The sequence below is a fragment of the Podarcis liolepis genome (genome assembly GCF_965112155.1).
Source record: "Podarcis liolepis genome assembly, chromosome: 5".
NCBI lineage: Eukaryota > Metazoa > Chordata > Lepidosauria > Squamata > Lacertidae > Podarcis > Podarcis liolepis.
This window is the reverse complement of record NC_139556.1, coordinates 60,713,441-60,731,391: the sequence shown is the minus strand read 5'-3', so window position 1 is coordinate 60,731,391 and position 17,951 is coordinate 60,713,441. Positions and strand designations below refer to the sequence as shown.

The window sequence follows — 17,951 nt, the reverse complement described above, 5'->3', positions numbered from 1 at the left end:
TGCCCTTACTTGCGATTTAGGAGAGTGGTATAATATTCTAATTCACTTCATATATTCTTGAGGAAATCAAAGTTTTTTCCAAAGAAACAAACATAAATTGTCAGTATATTTTGTCAAACACATTTTCAGTGTCCAGAGAAATAAGTGAAACTGGATATTTGGTACTTCCAAGGGCAGCAGCTTTGTGGGGTTTGAGCTTCATTGGAGTAAACCTTTAATTTCATTTCCCTGTAGTTCTTCCCTTCCCTTCTGCAACTATTCATACAGTTGAGTTAAGCATCCCAATACAGCCACTAAAGCTTTAAAGAAGGGTGGGGAGAGTTATGTAGAAAATAAAATCTTTGCCACAAGGAATAATTCTTGCAATTGTATGGTAGGAATATGAGGAGACAAGACAAACCAGCTGTAAAGTAAACTTGAGGAAATGAATGTTTAGTTAACCATCCTAAGTGGCCAATCATCTTCTGTATTCCACCCAGTGCCAAATATCTTCCCACTCTCATCTAGAAAACTGTCCTGCAGTCTTATGATGAAGGGTGATATATAAATCAAATGAATGAATGAATGAATAGAAAAACAACAACATTTATTTCTTACATTTGTATCCTACCTTTCTTCAATTGTGAAATCCAAGGTGGCATACTGATGTATTCTGTTTCAATAAGACTAAACCGAACAATTATGAACTGGAAAATGGGTTGGTAAAGAATTGATTTATGACATGCATCCTACTAGAATTCAATAAAGTAGTTTTGGTTGGGAGAATTCCTTTGTGGCCTCCTCTATCTTTCTATGTATGAGACCCTGTGCAAAATAAATTAGTTCATGAAAAGCTAATGCTGAGTTCCTGGCTTTCTTCCTTTTCTGCATTAGACTGCATGAAAGATTGCTGTATTGGTTGGAAGGCTCTAATACTGTACTCTTATTCCTTGGTGTTTATCATTGCTTTAGTATATAGACCACACTCATTCTTTCCTGGCGGTCAGAAATCACTCTTCTGTGTGGACTAGATAACCACCTCAAATGTAAAGTCTGTGATCATCTGACAAATTGCTTGGAATACATTACTGGTGATAAATGCAATCTCCTTAAAGGGAAACCTATTCATTTAACATAGTACTTCCAGGATTAATTGCTTGCCAGGCTAAATTGCTCCATAAAAGTGCATACTTTTTTATCCAATTTCTTCATGGCATGATTAGTTAGACCGTTCCATGCTTTGTGTGCTAATTACACTGGCTTTTTCTTTTCTTTAATTATTATTAATTCTTACACAGCATGTTTTGCTTTTAGTTTTTTGGCTGCTGCTTTAAAATCGTATTGCTGTTTCCTCTTTAAATATCATGTTGTGCTTTAGAAAACAGAGGAAGCAGCTCTACAAAATGTAGGCAGAGGGCAGCCCTTATTTCACTACCAGTTAGCAGTATTAGGAGCCACAGGGTGCTAAATACTTCCATTTTATTTTCCACCCAGATGTCCTCAAATTTGCATACCAAAAAAATAGAATAAACAATGTTATTTCAAACAGAGAGTGAGAGCAAGAGCAGCAGGAAAATAATCAACACCAATGCGAGGAGGGAGAGCAAATAAATATTGAAGGCCTGTTGAAGTGAGACACGCTTCTCTAGATGTCAGAAGGTCAAATAAGGAAGGGGCCAGATGATCCTACCAAGTTTGTGTGCTGTAGCCAAGAGGGCCTTATCCTGTATTCTTTCCAGCTGCACATCTCACACCTGTAGAAAGCTGAGCGAGGCCTTTCTTGAAGACCTCAACAGATGGGCAAGATCAAGTGGGAGCAGGCTGTCTTCTAAGTAGACAACTTGGGAACAGAGAGGCTGAGGAATGTTTATTATGTTTGCTCTCTGTAACTGTTAGCAGAGATTGTATTTGATGGAGTTATTTTATAATAAGACACAAAGGTATTTCACAGTGCAGTTCCTATACAGATTGGGCATCTCTCACATTTTTTAAGAAAGACGTAAAAAAAAAAAAATTGTTCCCCAAAGCTTTTGATACAAGGTGTGAAGTAGAGCTTTCTATTTCGGTGGAATCTGATAGTAATGTAGTCAGTATTTCTAGTTGTTTCAACATTTATATCTTGCACTAAATCTCAGTTGCCACTTAAGACTTTGTGAAGGTAAGTAATAGTGTCTACTGGATTAACCGCTATGCACTTGCTTATTGACACTCAAAGAACACTAAAAGGTTAATGAGACAGGACTTTCCTTTGCAGAAGCCTTGTTTCTTTTTTGGCAGGATTTGTCCTTCTTTGTGATTGATAATTTTATGCTTTCCAACAATTTATCTGGAATATATGTTAAGCTAACTAGACTGCCATTTTCTGGATCCATTTTTAAACATTGACATAACTTTGAGCACCTTACAGTCGTTTTGTACAGAGGCTGACCTTGTTATATATTTTTGTGAGAATACGAGCAATTCTGCATTTGAGTTGTTTAAGAATTCTTGGAAGGATACCATCTGGGCCTAGTGACTTGGTTCTTTTCAGTTGTCAGTAATGTCTAGAACTTGTCACTACTATTTGCCTTGATTCCTCAGGCTCTCTTCCTGAAAATGGCAGTTCAGGCATGGGTATCTGCCCTACATCTCTGAAGTTGTACAGTTGTGGACAGACTGTACCTTGTAACGTCTTAAAAACAACATTTGAGTTGACTATTGCTTGAATTCACAGATAAGTGAATTTTGCAGAGCTACAAATCCAAGATAAATATAAGAAGAAAAGCCAAGAAATTAAGAAAAATCCCTAGTATCTAGAAGAGCACCAGAAAAACAAATACCGTATTTTTCGCTCTATAAGACGCACCAGACCACAAGACACACCTAGTTTTTGGAGGAGGAAAATAAGAAAAAAAAATATTCTGAATCTCAGAAGCCAGAACAGCAAGAGGGATCGCTGTGCAGTGAAAGCAGCAATCCCTCTTGCTGTTCTCGCTTCTGTGATAGCTGTGCAGCCTGCATTCGCTCCATAAGACGCACACACATTTCCCCTTACTTTTTAGGAGGGAAAAAGTGAGTCTTATAGAGCAAAAAATACGGTACTCGATGTATTGTCTATCCTTGAACTGTGTGTGTGCGCACACCCACACCCCTTTGCCAGAACAATGAATCAAGGGCACATTTATTTGGATCCATCTGCATTTTAGTTAGTTGCACCTGTAGTTCTGCTGAGTCTTTGGCTGGTTGTTGATAACAAGATTTGGACTATAAATAGTTTCTCTCTTTTTTTACCACGACCCCACTTCCAAGCCTTTTACTCTGTCTGAGCATCCAAGCCCCAATGCCTTTCAGACCCCCAAGATGTGCACTGGGAAACCCATAGTGAACTTAAAGGTAAAGGTAGAGGGACCCCTGACTGTTAAGTCCAGTCGTGAATGACTCTGCGGTTGTGGTGCTCATCTCGCTTTACTGGCTGGCCAAGGGAGCCGGCGTACAGCTTCCAGGTCATGTGGCCAGCATGACTAAGCTGCTTCTAGCAAACCAGAGCAGCGCACAGAAATGCCATTTACCTATTTATCTACTTGCACTTTGACGTGCTTTTGAACTGCTAGGTTGGCAGGAGCAGGGACCGAGCAATGGGAGCTCACCCCGCCGCGGGGATTCGAACCGCCGACCTTCTGATCGGCAAGCCCTAGGCTCTGTGGTTTAGAACTTACATGTCTCCTAAATGGCTCATCTGCATCAATACAAAGGATGAAAATAAACCTCCAGAAGTGTTTACAAAATATCTCAGTGAGTATGTGGATTAGTTCCTCATACAAAGCTAGATTCTCTGGTAAATTATTCCCCAGCATGCACATTGCTGATGCTGAGCAAACAAATAACTGAAAACTCAGTAGGGAGTTGCTTCAGAACACCAGGCTAACACTGTCCCTCAGCGCTCCCACTTTTTTAAAAAAAGGTATAATTTTAATGGGTTAGGATCCCCCCACCCAATCCCGACTGACATATGTTGAATTGTGGCAGCACTAGCATAACCACAATAGTTTAGCTCATGGGAATTGTAGTCCAGATCTGGAGGGCACCAGCTGGGCAAAGGCTGCTGTATTACATGATTCCTAAAATGTCATCTTTACACAATGTGTTACAACAGAAAGATACTTGGTGAGATGTGATTTAGTGAAGCTTCAAATAGAAGGTTGTAGATACCTCCTAGTAACAACAAAGTTTAGCAAATGATAATTGACTGGTGTAATGTAAACTGTGCAAGTATATGTGGGGTTAGACTTTGTAGACGTTTTTGTGTTCATTCAATGATACTGTAGCTGTTTAAGGGGGAAAATATTTTTATTTTCAAAAGCAACTTATGCTACAGCCTCAGTTCCTTCACCTCATTTTAGAGATGCTGTTATTACATTTATGGTAGAATGCAAACCTGACATAGGAACATTAGTTGCATCCCATAATACCCAGTTCCAGTTGTTGCACTTTTACTGGTGTTTATCCTAGTAACCTCAATGGTGGCAGTATTTAGTGTGTGACAATGTTAGGATGAGAATATTAATACTTTACTTTTTTTCAGCTGAATTCTCATCGCAAGTATTGCATCTGTACTACATTTTTAGAGATGTGCTTTATCTGTAAGGGCATTTTACCATAATTATTATCAGGGTTGAAGCTACAGTTGTGGTAAGTAATTATTTTTTGGTGAGCACTGCTGAATTTTGAATATGTTACACATTGGCAATATGCTCAAAGCCAAGGGGACCACTGTTTTGAATTTCTTATTCTTCTGGGATGTTGAGAAGGGGTGTGCATCAGCACAATTTGGAAGTACTTCTCTTGGCAGCAGCTAGAATTAAACTGCTAGGATACCAAGAGAAATTGCTAGTCCAACTCCCTGCTGAATCCAAAAGTCCATTGCTTTAGTGAATTTCTAGTGTCTTGCTGGAGCTCATTGTTAATGAGAACTCTGCATGTGCTCTGGAACTATGTGATACTTTGACGTTACTCTGCACTTTAGATTCATTCCAGAGTAGTACAAAAAAAATATTGCTTTAAGCTGACTGACCTCCCTAGGCATGGAATTGAACAGCAGCATTGGCTACAACATGTGCAAAAGCCAAATTAGTTCCTGGAACCTTTGCCATATATAATTCAACCACATGCCATTATTCAGCCATTATGTTTTCCCAGAAGATTCCTCAAGGAAACATCTTTAACTAGTAATCAAGCTCAGTTCACATTTCCTGGGAAAGGGTCACCATCTTCTTCATGAGAAGCACCTTAAGTCTGCTGGCTGCTAGTTGTGATTGGCCAGAGACCTCTTGTGAGCATCCTGCCACTCTCTAGCAGGAAACCTATAGAATCACAGAATTGTAGAGCAGGAAGTTAACCCAAGGACCATCTAATTCAACCCCTTGCAATGCAAGAATCTATATTGATATGCCTGGTAGTGACTCAGAACTTGACTTGAGTAGCATTTAATGCCTCTTCTTTTCTTAACGTTACCACATTTTGGTTATGGTACACTGCCCATCAATAAGCCCCTTTGCTATAACTGGGCATCTGGCAGATTCCCAAGCTGTTCATCTGTTTGGATGCCCCTAAAAGGCTGCTTTTCGTGCCTGTTCTTCCATATGTTATTTTATTTCAGTCATGTATCTGATGTGAAACACAAGCTACTGTGTTCTTAAGAAAAGCTTTTCCTATTTCTTAAACTTTAGTATGAGGAACCCAGGGTCATAATGGGGCATGTTGTAAGCCTGGCTCTATTGTTTTCTTTCTGGAAGAAGAGCATGAGGTGGTTGAGCCTTTCAAGGTAGTCTAGTCATTACATGAACCGTTGTGTCAAATACAGAAGGCCAAGCATAGCATATGGAGGAATAAATCTCTGCGCACATTCTATATTTCACTTTACATTGTGTAAGCTTTGTGATAGGCATTATCTCTGTTGACTAACCTGGCTGACCCTCTGGAATGTAGAATAAACATTTTAAATGTCACTCATTGCTTGGCATATTTTGAAGCTGGCATGTGATCTGCACAAGCCACAGCAAAAGGAACCCCAGATGCGTCATGCTTTTTTTAAAGGGAAGAAGCATGTAATAAAATGACTAATTAGACTACTAATGAGCGTAAAGAGTAATTAAAATATTTTTGCTTTTTGCCAGCACCAGACTCTGAAGTGTTTTAAGTCTCAGAGGGCTGGAATCTAAACCTATTATGATTTATTTTGAAGCATATGAGCCAATTTACAGTTATTACTGTTGCAGGGGGTGGGTGGGAGTAGGACTCAACATTTGCCAGCAGTGCCTATTACGAAGTGACTAGGGAACTGGTGCCTGAAGTTTTGTGGTAATTCTTACACCGTTGAGTCCCATCACATAGTCTAATTCTCATCCCTAGTGACCCATCCCTTCAGTTACCTTCTCCTAGAATGCAGGTTTCGCCAGAACCTTAATTTGCCTTTTACCTTCATCATCACGGTGTAATCGGCCAGAAAGGGACACAAAGAACATAAAAGGTGTTTCTGAGTATGTGTTTTCATTCACTCCCCATATTACGCAGGCTGTAGTGTGTGACGAGCAATGAGTAGGAGTAAGGCAGACCACTGAGCCGGTTTATCACGGTATAAGTTTAGCAAAGCAATTTGAGTAAGGAAACCTTATTACAGAAGAGAGAAAAACACTCTTCCAGCTTAATAACAATTTCAGCCGGGAGATTGTTGAGTCTTTGGGTATATTAACCAATAGGATGAGAGATTATAATGTTTTGTGTTAAAGCTGATACGCGTGAAGCTCACTTTTAAATTGTTTACCCCAGCAGCTGCCTCCACATAGTGAGTCAGCATCTTCTCTTCATACCACTTCTAACCCATCTTTCATATTTCACTCAGTGAAACATGCATGTAACCACCTGGTGAGATTTCTAGAAAGCAGTGTCTAGGGCAGGGGTAACTGGCTTATGTCCCTTTAGATGTTTTTTGTCCCCTCAGACCTAGCCAACATGGCCAATGCAGTTCCAACAACATTTGGAGGATCGTGGGTTAGCCACCCTTGGTTTTAGATACACAGAGAGGCCCATTCTCACCCATCTGTAGCCTGAGGCAAGCATGCCTGTATAAAAGAGAAACTGCCTTAAGGAGAAGCAGCGTTAAATAGTAGTGACAACCATGAAACAATTGCAGATCAATAATGAGATACATAGCTGCCATGTTCTGCTGGTGGTAGCCTACCCAGCATTCTGCCTTAGAGCCATAATTAGCCCTATGTAGCTACCAATATATACCATAGAGACTATGTAGAGTGGGTCTCTCTGTACATTTTTGCCTCAGGACTTTTGTCTCTGGTAGCTGAATGTTGGAAGAGTGTGCATATGTAGCTGTGTCTGAATGTGTCCTTTCATATCAGACGTTTTCTCCAGATGATGTCTGCAATAACAAATAGCAATGTAGGCACCATGCTATTTCCACCCTTGCTTAAACATGGCATCTTTGCTCCACCGCAGGGCTGTTGGGGCTGGTCGCTGTGTACATGGTAGACCAAACAAAATGGAAAGCTTTTGAAAAAAAGGTGTTGCTTCACATATCCTTTGCCAAGCACAGTATAGAGTTGTGTGTATGAACTCCATAATACATCTGCGTTTATGCTTTTGATAGACAAGTTCACTGCCTTGCTCAATATTTAGGCTAAAGACAGAGTCAAGGGAAACAATGGTACCTCCCATGGCAATACTTACCCCCTTTGAAAAGTATGGACTTAGCCCTTTGAGTGTGGAAGCAAAAGTCATGTGTTAAGCCACCTTCAAATAATTTATTTAGTATAATTTAAGACCATCGCAACTCATGTTCCGTTTCTTTCGTTTTAACACCTTGTCTCACAACAACTGCATTGTTACTTGAATGATTGCCCTACTCATAGCATTTTAAGAGGCATGATTCATAATTATTTCATATGTTTACCTTGGAAATTTATTTGGCAGGTTAGGGGGCTTCTACAGAAATTACAGCTAGCCACTGGGAAATATGGGCAAAGTACATGTAGTAGATGAGCGGTGCAAAGTGGACTTATTTATGTTGTACCCAAAGGCATAGTTAAGGTACCTAACAGGAGCACTGGTGTCTGTGGTTGGTTAGAATAAATCCTCATGGTCCGTTTGCTTACTTTTAAGCCTCCTGGGCTGCATATCTTTAGGCAGAAGGAAGGGTGTCTTGGTGAATGATCCAGAATGCTTGAAATTTTTAACTGACTGGCTAACATGTGAATAATAAAAACAATAGTCTCTGCCTGCCAACTTCTGACCCAACTAACACAATACAAAAGGAGAAAGAGATGAGAAAGGAAGAGGAGGCAAGCACACACCAGTTACTATCTAAGTTTAAGGACTAGCTGTTTAGGGAGAGGATGAGCCCAAATGTTGTTCTCATAGCAGGACAGGTAGAAAGGCCCTTCCTCTCATCTCTCTCTTTGCTGTGGCCTGATAGAATGGTTGCTGCCATGTGGTGGTTGAGAAATACGCCTGATGGAGTTGGTCTTCCAACAGAGTTGATAGAGTGGCCCTGCTTCCCAGAGTTCCCTCTGAATTAATCAGCCATTAGCTTCACTAACAACTGCTTTGTAAACGAATTCCTTTTTGATGTTTATGGATGTTTAAAGAATCTATGTCCCAATCAGGCACTGTTATTGTCCAATGTGAACTCATTATGGCTCATTGGGTACAGAGGCATTTTATTTCCATAGGAAAGCTCTTGCCGACATGTGACAGATATGCTGTGTGAAAGGTTGCTGTGAATACCTCTTTATATGCCTTGTGACTGGTAAATGGTCACACTGAAGTGGTTAATCGTTGGACCTCTGCTATCTACTCTGGCAGAAGTCAAAGAGCAGTGATTTAAGAGGGGTGGGGGATGAGAACTCGGATACATCACTCATCTTAAATCTACAGCCATGCGTTGCAGCAGAAAATTAGCTTATTCTTCAAGCCACAGAGATAGACTGAATTGCTTAATAACCAGAAAGTGATGAGAGATAGAAAATTGAGTGCCGGGGAAGGAATCAAAAGCATTCAGTGTGTTCCCTTTTGCAAGCAAACGGAGCCAGATGAAAACAGAGAGGCTGAAAAGCTGCTGAAGGTTCAGCCTACACAAGCAGGCTCTCTTTTGTACTTTCCCCCCTGCTTCTTTAAAATGGGATGTGAGGCTCCCTCAACACGGAATCCATCTACCGCACAAAGAATACATCCCCACTTGACAGGAATGAACAGGTGTAACAGGCTGCTTTCTCCTACCATCTGACAACACTGCTGACTCAAATATTTTTCTGTACCCTTAAAAAGAATCTGCTTATACTGTCTGATGAAACTATCCCTTTGTTTTGCTTTCCCCCCTGCCGTTTATTTTTGTGGCTATTGGATCCCTCCTTTTAAAGCCTAAACTCACTGGTTTATTTTTATGCTCATTACTGAGGAGGAAAACAACCCTGACACTTTGCACAGAGGAACAGCAGCCTTATCATTAAAGCTGGGTCAGGAGGAAAGTCCTAGCTGCAGCAAGAGCTTCCTCTTTGGCTGCTTCTTGAATGGTTTACTTGACTTGAATTCACAATGGCAGAAGCCATGGGAGCTGGTTCAGAATGTCAGCAACCTCTCTGCTCAGGGTTGCCCATTACAGCACTATTAGGCCATTGTTTAAAGATTATAGATTGGGTTTTGTGTGTCAGCTGGCATATGGTGGGATGTTCTGTTACCATATGCCCAGGTTGACACGCCTGTGTGCACTTTTCAGACATGGACCCTTAACATTTGGAGAGGAATTTTGAATGTTGTGTTAATGCTGGTGTTCAAGTGCTACTGAAATCTGATGTTCTTTTTAAAGAGAATTGAAGAGGCCTGAGACGATTGTATTCCAGAGGAGAGCAGTAAATTTTATCAAGAAGAAATTAATGAAACAATTTATTTAAAACACTTAATCCTAACCAGAATTTATGGTGCTAATAAATGCTCAGAACTGTTCGTTATTCCGGCAACTATAGGTAAAAGCAGGAGCTAAGCAGAAAAGCAAACATGTGCTGTAAAATATCCCAATTCTCTAGTAAGAATATGGAAAGGGGGTGGGGGAGAGGAAGTTGGGCACAAATAGATGGTTTTAAAGTGATTATTTTTGCAAATGCTAGGAAGTTGGGCACAATTAGAGGGTTAAAAATTGATGTAAATGCTAGGGGTTTCTGGGATGAGATGGGTAGAGAAGAGAGCAGGTTTCCAGGGGGTGCAAATAAGTGAGGATAGCAGAGCAGAGGAAGAGGTGCTTTTCTTGGGGCAGGGGCACAGTGTGTCATGAGGGAAGGTATGTGAATAATGCAGTGGTTTGGCAAAGAGTTAAGAGCTGAAGAGCCCTTGCCTTAGGTGTGCAGAAAAACTAGGTTAGAAACAGAACAAAATTCGAGGGGGTGTGGAAATAGAGAGGTGATAACTTTTGTTGGCTTATGGACCAACTAAGTAAAGAGGAAGGAATTAGTGGAACTCGTTACCTTTCATTATCTGCATAGCTGACTGGTGGTGAAGTGGAGGCAATTGGGTTCCAGTAATGAAAAGGGAGGGACGCAGGTGGGTTGAACCACAGAGCCTAGGACTTGCCGATCATAAGGTCGGCGGTTCGAATCCCTGCAACGGGGTGAGCTCCCGTTGCTCGGTCCCAGCTCCTGACAACCTAGCAGTTCAAAAGCACGTCAAAGTGCAAGTAGATAAATAGGAACTGCTAAATAGGAAGGTAAACGGCATTTCCGTGCACTTCTCTGGTTCGCCAGAAGCGGCTTAGTCATGCTGGCCACATGACCCGGAAGCTGTACGCCGGCTCCCTCGGCCTATAGAGCGAGATGAGCGCCGCAACCCCAGAGTCAGCCACGACTGGACCTAATGGTCAGGGATCCCTTTACCTTTACCTTTAATGAAAAGGGAGATGGAGGAGGATGAGAATGCAAGATTTCTCATGCCATCAGACATCTTTGGAAGAAAGAACCCCAAAAATCTGGAGCCACTAACTCTGGCTTTTTTGCCCAGGTTTAATAAAACAACAACAGCAACAAAGAATAGATTCCTGTTACTTGATGGCTCATTTAAAGCATTATTGGGATGTTAAAAGTTTTAAAAGGGGCACACAGTTGGAGCACTCCCACTTTGCTCCTGCCACAGTGGATCAGGGAAACAGCAATTGACTTAGCGTTGCATCTGAATCAGTTCTCATGGTTTGCTTCCCTCCCTATAAACCATGATCTGAAGCCAACATTTCTTTTGTGGGAGAAACAAGCCACAAGCATGGAACTTTTGCCCAGTGTGATTAAACAAACCATACCTCTTGGCTCAGCATTATGTCTGAATGCATCTTCTATGCACTGAAGGAGACATAAACCTGGCTTTCCCCTTAACCTTGGCTTGAAGATTCCTTGCCTTTCTAATCAGAAGCTTTCTGCCAAACAGGTGTGTTCTTTTGCAGATGAAAAGTCTGCCTTTGTCTCTTAGCAGGCTGACTTTCAGTTTGTGCTAAAGCAAATTCATTAACGTTGAAGAATTTCAGTCAATTTGTGTTGCCACTTCAGCGATGAAATATGCGCTAGTCAAAGGAGCCTTAGCACAAGGTTGTTTCCTGCCCAGTTCTGTGCAAGAAAATTACTTTGATGTTCATTTGCCATGGAAAATAGTGTCTGTCTCAAACAGCTCTGAGTTTAAGGCAAATCAATATCCTGTTTGTGGCTAATCTATAAATTAGGAGACCTGTCCAGAGTATTCTGGATCCATAGCAGAGACCTGAATTACGACAGTTTTGCTCTCGAGTAGTTAATTCTTAGATAATTTGCCTCACAGTTGCATTATTAATCTGAAAAAGAAATGTAGAATAGCATGGAATAGATGCATATTTAAAGCACAGTGCTGTTTAAAACAGGGCTTTTGTGTTTATACTAATGTGCAGTTCAGAGACTTTATGAGAAGTTAGAAGTTGGGGTGCTGTGAATAAAGCACATTGCTAAGGGAAGAGCCAATTGAACCCAGCTTCAGATGTGAACCAGGGGATTAGTACAGATTTAAAAATATTTTTTGCTGGCTTTGCTTTATTCTGTTTTGCTCACCTACTTCTGGAATTGAAACAGTGAGGAGGATGCATTTGAAGAGAGTTAAGTCACAGTTGCCTTGATTATAGCCTATATCAGATTTGTATAAGCACGGTAACAATAAACTTACCGTATTTTTTGCACCATAACACTCACTTTTTTCCTCCTAGAAAGTAAGGGGAAATGTCTGTGCGTGTTATGGAGGAAATGCCTACGGGTGGCATGCCTACGGATTTTCCTCCTCTAAAAACTACGTGCGTGTTATGGTCGGGGGCGTGTTATAGAGCGAAAAATACGGTATCCAATTGAGTTAATTGCTCAGAGGCAAATTATCTCATAGCAATGTACTCCAGGGCAAATTTCTTACTTGAACAAGTACCCATATTTAAACTTTTAGAGCACAGGAGCACAGAACGCTGTTTATACAGCGGCAGTTCATTTGCCCCTTTAGCTCAGCGTTGCCTACATTGACTGGCATCAGCTCTCCAGAATTTCATGTGTCTCTCCCAGCCCACCTGGAGATGTCAGGTTGAACTTGGATCGTTTGGTATGTATCACATGTACTCTTTCACTGAGCTATGATTCTCCCCCCAATTTGATATGATGAGTCAGGGTAGTACGCATCATGTTCAAGAGGAAATTAGTGCTCTCATAAACTCTATTTGTTGTTTGCATGAAGCAGCAGTAGTGGTCATGTTAGGCCTGCTGACTCTACCTGTATTACCACCAGTATCCGGAGGAAGTTGTAAGCAAATACACTAAAGGAGTACTTGAGTTCTATGGACATAACCAGGGTTGGGTGTCCTGTCTTTTGGCTGAAACAGTTTAAGTATATGAATGCTCACTAGGAAAAGAGTAATGGCCAAGCTACACATTATGTAATATCCACACTCACATTGTGTATTCTCTCTACACCCACACCAGTGTTTTTTTCCAAATAAACTTGACGGCTCAGGTGGCTATTTGCCTTTTAGAGCTTAAAATATGTATATATTATTAAAATCTTATAGGAGAACAAAACTGTATCAGAAATAAAACTACTGTGCAAAACAAAAACAATTTAAGAGTCAAAAGTTTTTTTAAAAAAGCTTGTGTAAACAGGTAAGTTTTTAAGAAGCATTTAAAAGCTCATTAATTGCATATCATTCCAGAGGGAGATGGTGAATGTTATCACAAAAGTCCTGTAGTAATCTGGTAGTTGCGGAACCACCGGCAGGGTCTCATTGGAAAATCTAAAGAATTGCCCTGGTCTGTACTGGAGGTCATGGTCTTCTAGCTATTACTTAAAAATATGTTTTTCAATTGACAATACATATGAGTAATTCATCAAGCATCACTCTCCTGGCTCCCACTCTCAGACAAAGTACTCGGACTCTCAACTTGAGAATTCCCAAAGGCTTTATTCCAAAAGTCATCACATAGTTTAAACATAGATTAAGATACAGGCTACAGAATTGGTAATTCAGAAATAAAAGTGTAAGATACATGGTTGGCAGAAGCTAACACATTGTCAGAACAGCTGACATGTCCACTTTGCTCCTGCTTTGCAGAGCGGGGTGGTCACAGTCAGTCTCATGATTCATGTCCCAAACAATGGGACTGGACAAGCAAGTGGGCACTCCTGTATGTAGGCTGGATCTGCTTGCCAGCACATTTAACAGCACATCTTTGGAGATGGGGCCAGCTCACTATTTGATTCAGGCTCATTTACCTCCCTGGTTGCCAGGGCAATCTCAATCTCCAGAGGCAGGTTGACAGCTGAGATGTCCAGCAGCATCTGGGCAGACTATCTGGACCCCTCCTCTTATTTCCCGCTCTCTCTGATAGATCCTGCCAGGACCATCCCTCCTTGTTTGTTGCTATGGGGCTTTTGACAGTCACTTTTGATTGCTTTTATCAATTTGTTTTTATTGATTTATTCTATGTTCTGACTCTATAGCTGCCCATAAGGTAAATTTACTTGGATATTTTATTCTCTGTTTTCCCCTTTTCATCCTTCTGTCATATTCATCTCATTTCACATGTTTCGTACTCCTTGTCAGTTATGCATGGCTGTCGTTAATAAGGTGGTACTATAAGGGAAGACTGAAATCTTTGCAAAATTGCTGCTGAGCTCTCCACACCTAAAATACTGGATGAAATCCAGTATAGCGCTAAGTGAACAAGGATTGCTGCTTGTGCAGCAGAACATTTCCCCTTCCCTCATGTGCCCCTTAAATCTGTTCTAGGGGTTGCCCATGCAGATTTGCCGTGGGTGTCCATGGGGGGCGGGAAGGGGAGAAGGTCTCATTGTGCAGGTGGAAATCCTTGTGCTGACAGGGTGGTTTGTTGAATACCACCCAATATTTTGAGAACACTTGAAGGGTCAGCTCAAACTTTCTCACAAGGAAGAGGGGCCCATGAAAATGATGACTTCACCCTAGTCTTTCACTCTGGAGTTTATGGACAGGCACCAAAGTCTGATGGAACTTCCTCTGGATGTCTACAATTGTCTTGCATTGAGCAGTCACTCAACTGCTCTCCACACGCCCAGTTCCAGGCTTCAGAAGGCTTAGTGAGTTTCCCAGGGGATCTAAAAGATGGCAGATGGGAATCCCTCCATTCATAGTTCATTCTGTGGCCTCTTCACAGTTCTCCTTTTCTAGCTACTTGGAAGAGTGCTTTATAGCAAGCTCTCTTGCTCAGAAGTTCTGCAGAATAGGACTATGTAGGAAGGCTGGATCTGACTAAATTAAAGTGCAGCCATGTGTTATCTGTTTATGAAGGAATCCCTCCCTGCACCTCATGAATACCATATGCTCCTTCTTACCATAGGAGGGCAGGGATAAAAGGTCATGCTGCATGTAGCTTGGAGTGAATCAATAACTTTTATAAGTGCTAAGCCACACCAAAACTAATTATTTTTGTGGTCCAGAAAATACATTAGTGCTGCATTATGATGCTGGCATAGGCAAGTGGAATCCATCAAAGTCACTGATCTCAGTTGGTGGGGGAGAGCAGCTTGCTTTGAGAAGAAGCTGCTCCTCCTGTTGCAGGCAGTGTTTAGGGGAGTGCTGAAGGGAAAGTGGAGGAGCGATCCCTGCTTCCTTCCCATAATACGTCTTGATAGAAATGTTCTAGCTACATACTACTCGCCCCACTTCCAAGAGAGAAAAATTGGACTTACTGTGAAGTTTTATTGGTTTACCTTACCCAAGTCCTAGGGTGTGTGAGTGTGTTATGAATGCAATATTTATAGAGGATATCACCTAGGTTGGGGACTCCTGGGGACTTCTAGCTACTCTTGTTCTCTTTGGATTGATAATATTGTCATTTAATATTAATGTCCCCCCCCCTTGAATTCAATGTTTAAGTTTAGATATATCTATATTGAGAAGGATGTGTGTGTTTTGCTCCTCTGTTACTTGTTTGTAGCAGTAGGTAAAGCGTCTCCTTAAAGAAACTTTATTCCTACCCTGGCACTAATCTCCTTGATAAAGCATAGTGGGATGAGAGCCAGTTCCTTCTCATTGGCTGAATACAGCTGTCTTTTTACAAAGGGTTTTGCTTGTCCCCCTTTGCTCATTATGGGACACTGTATTCTGTACAATGATTATATAAAAGCATAATTATCAAAATAAAGAATGTTAGCGTGCTTGTGTGAATGTTCTCTAGTAGTTGGAATAAGGAATGGATTCTAAGGGTTTTGTGTGCAAGAGGTTTGGAGAGAGAACTTAGTTCCAAGAACTAAGAGACGTTTTAGGTTAGGAAAACAAGTGCAGCTTTTGTAGGCAATCGTTTGGATCGTTTCTTCATCTCCTTAGTGTTCATGTAATGTATTGACCTCTGCTATGTCTATGAAAGCAATTTACATTTAGAAGAGCTGTTATCACACTTACCATAAAGAAATCAGTATTTTTATTCATAGAACCGGGAGACTTTTAACAATCTGAAACAAAAATGAAGTTCGTGCTTTATCTCCATTTGCCTTTGTTTTGTTTTATTTTGTGTTGGTCACAAATTGCATTTGTACGTTGTGTGACTTAATTTTATTTGCACTTTTATATACCACCATGCAATCTGTTGATGGAGGGTGGTTTAGAAATATTCTCAATATATAAAAATACATTTTGATTGTCTTAACTCCTAAGACTCTAAAAGCCTTGTACGGGGATTCAACATTGTACTGAGGAGTAAGTGGAAGTTATTTGAAATATCATATTGTTCTTGTCAGCATCTCCAATCAGCTGTGACTTGTTTATTATGCACTTTGCAGATAAGGTTGCTTACATGCTGTCCACCTTTGATGCTATAGTTGGGTCAGAAGTGTCATTAGTATCATATTTTGCTATTGACTATCTGTTTCGGTTAATATCACATTAGGCCACAGAGAGCATACTTAAGAAGCTGCATGCAACTGTATACACAATGCACCATAGACTGCCCCGGCTGATAAAATTTGCTAGGGAAGAACTCAACTTAAAACTGTCTCCTCTAATATACAGTATTGTCTTAGTGCTGGAGATTTTCTGGTAATATGACTGACAAATCCTCCCAAAATAGTGGCGCTATGGGATAGTCATAGGTGGCTCATCTGGTATGGTGCAGCTGCTACATTAGTTTCTCAGCAAATGGATTACTTTTGCTTACCAAGAAGTCAATATGATGTGAATTTGGCAGTCCTTCTGGCATGCTTGCACTGCACTGACTTCCCTGCCACATCTCCCATCTCCTAGTAAGTAATAGCATCACAACTGCTGGGAAACTAGCATAGCAGCTCTGTTACCCTGGCAGCTGAGACCACATAACACATAACATGAAAGACCTACATTGGCTCCCAGTATGTTTCTGAGCACAATTAGAAGTGTGGGTGCAGACCTTTAAAGCCCTAAAAGACCTCGGTCCAGTATACCTGAAGGAGCATCTCCTCCCCCATCGTTCAGCCTGGACACTGAGGTCCAGCTCCGAGGGCCTTCTAGCAGTTCCCTCACTGCAAGAAGTGAGGTTGCAGGGAACCAGGCAGAGGGCCTTTTCAGTGGTGGCACCCGCCCTGTGGAATGCCTTCCCACCAGATGTCAAGGAAATAAACAACTATCTGACTTTTAGAAGACCTCTGAAGGCAGACCTGTTTAGGGAAGTTTTTAATGTTGGAAGTTTTATTCTGTTTAATATTCTGTTGGAAGCCGCCCAGAGTGGCTGGGGTAACCCAGCCAGATGGGCGGGGTAATAATAATAATAATAATAATAATAATAATAATAATAATAATATCTATCTCTGAGGACAGCATAATTGAAGTCTGAGAACCATTGTGGCAATTTCTGGATTTGAGTACTACCTGAGACTACTCAGCACTGAAAGGCTGAAAGATTCCAACAGGCAAGAAGTATCATACATGCAGACAGGCCCAATGCCAGCATTGTTTTGCAACTTTGAAAATGAGCAACCCAGGTCTACATTCAGCTCTTGTGTAGCAAAACATAAGCTGCTTCACGTTTAGGGTGACTGTGAACACTGGAGCCATCAAAGGAAGGGAAATTTCTGATTGATACCTAGAACCTCATCTCCTCAGCTGCATTGTTTGTTAGATCATAATTACTGAGAACCTTTTTTTTCCTCTCTGAAAAAATATATATAATCTGTTTGAAACAGAAATATCCAGATGACTGAACAGACCAAGACTATATGTATGGATATATTATTCTAGAATCTGTTTCAGGCAAACTCAAGAGGAGGGCTTCAAGGACCAGTTTAGTATGGTGTCAAATAAGAAATCCTAGGGAACTTAGTAACCACCAGATGCTCCTAATTTTTATTGGTTTTCCATGTAGAACTGATATGTGTAAATATATCCCTTTGAGCTGTTGATTTTAAACTTTGTCAGCTAAAATGACACCACAGCTATGCAATACAAT

The 17,951-nt window shown here is 41.0% G+C and overlaps 1 protein-coding gene across 8 annotated transcripts in view; it reads left to right on the top strand.

Annotated features, from left to right (window-relative positions):
- ARMH3 (armadillo like helical domain containing 3) overlaps positions 1 to 17,951 on the top strand; it is a 128,293-nt gene that overhangs the window by 77,825 nt on the left and 32,517 nt on the right. The gene's annotated exons all lie outside the window — the stretch shown is intronic.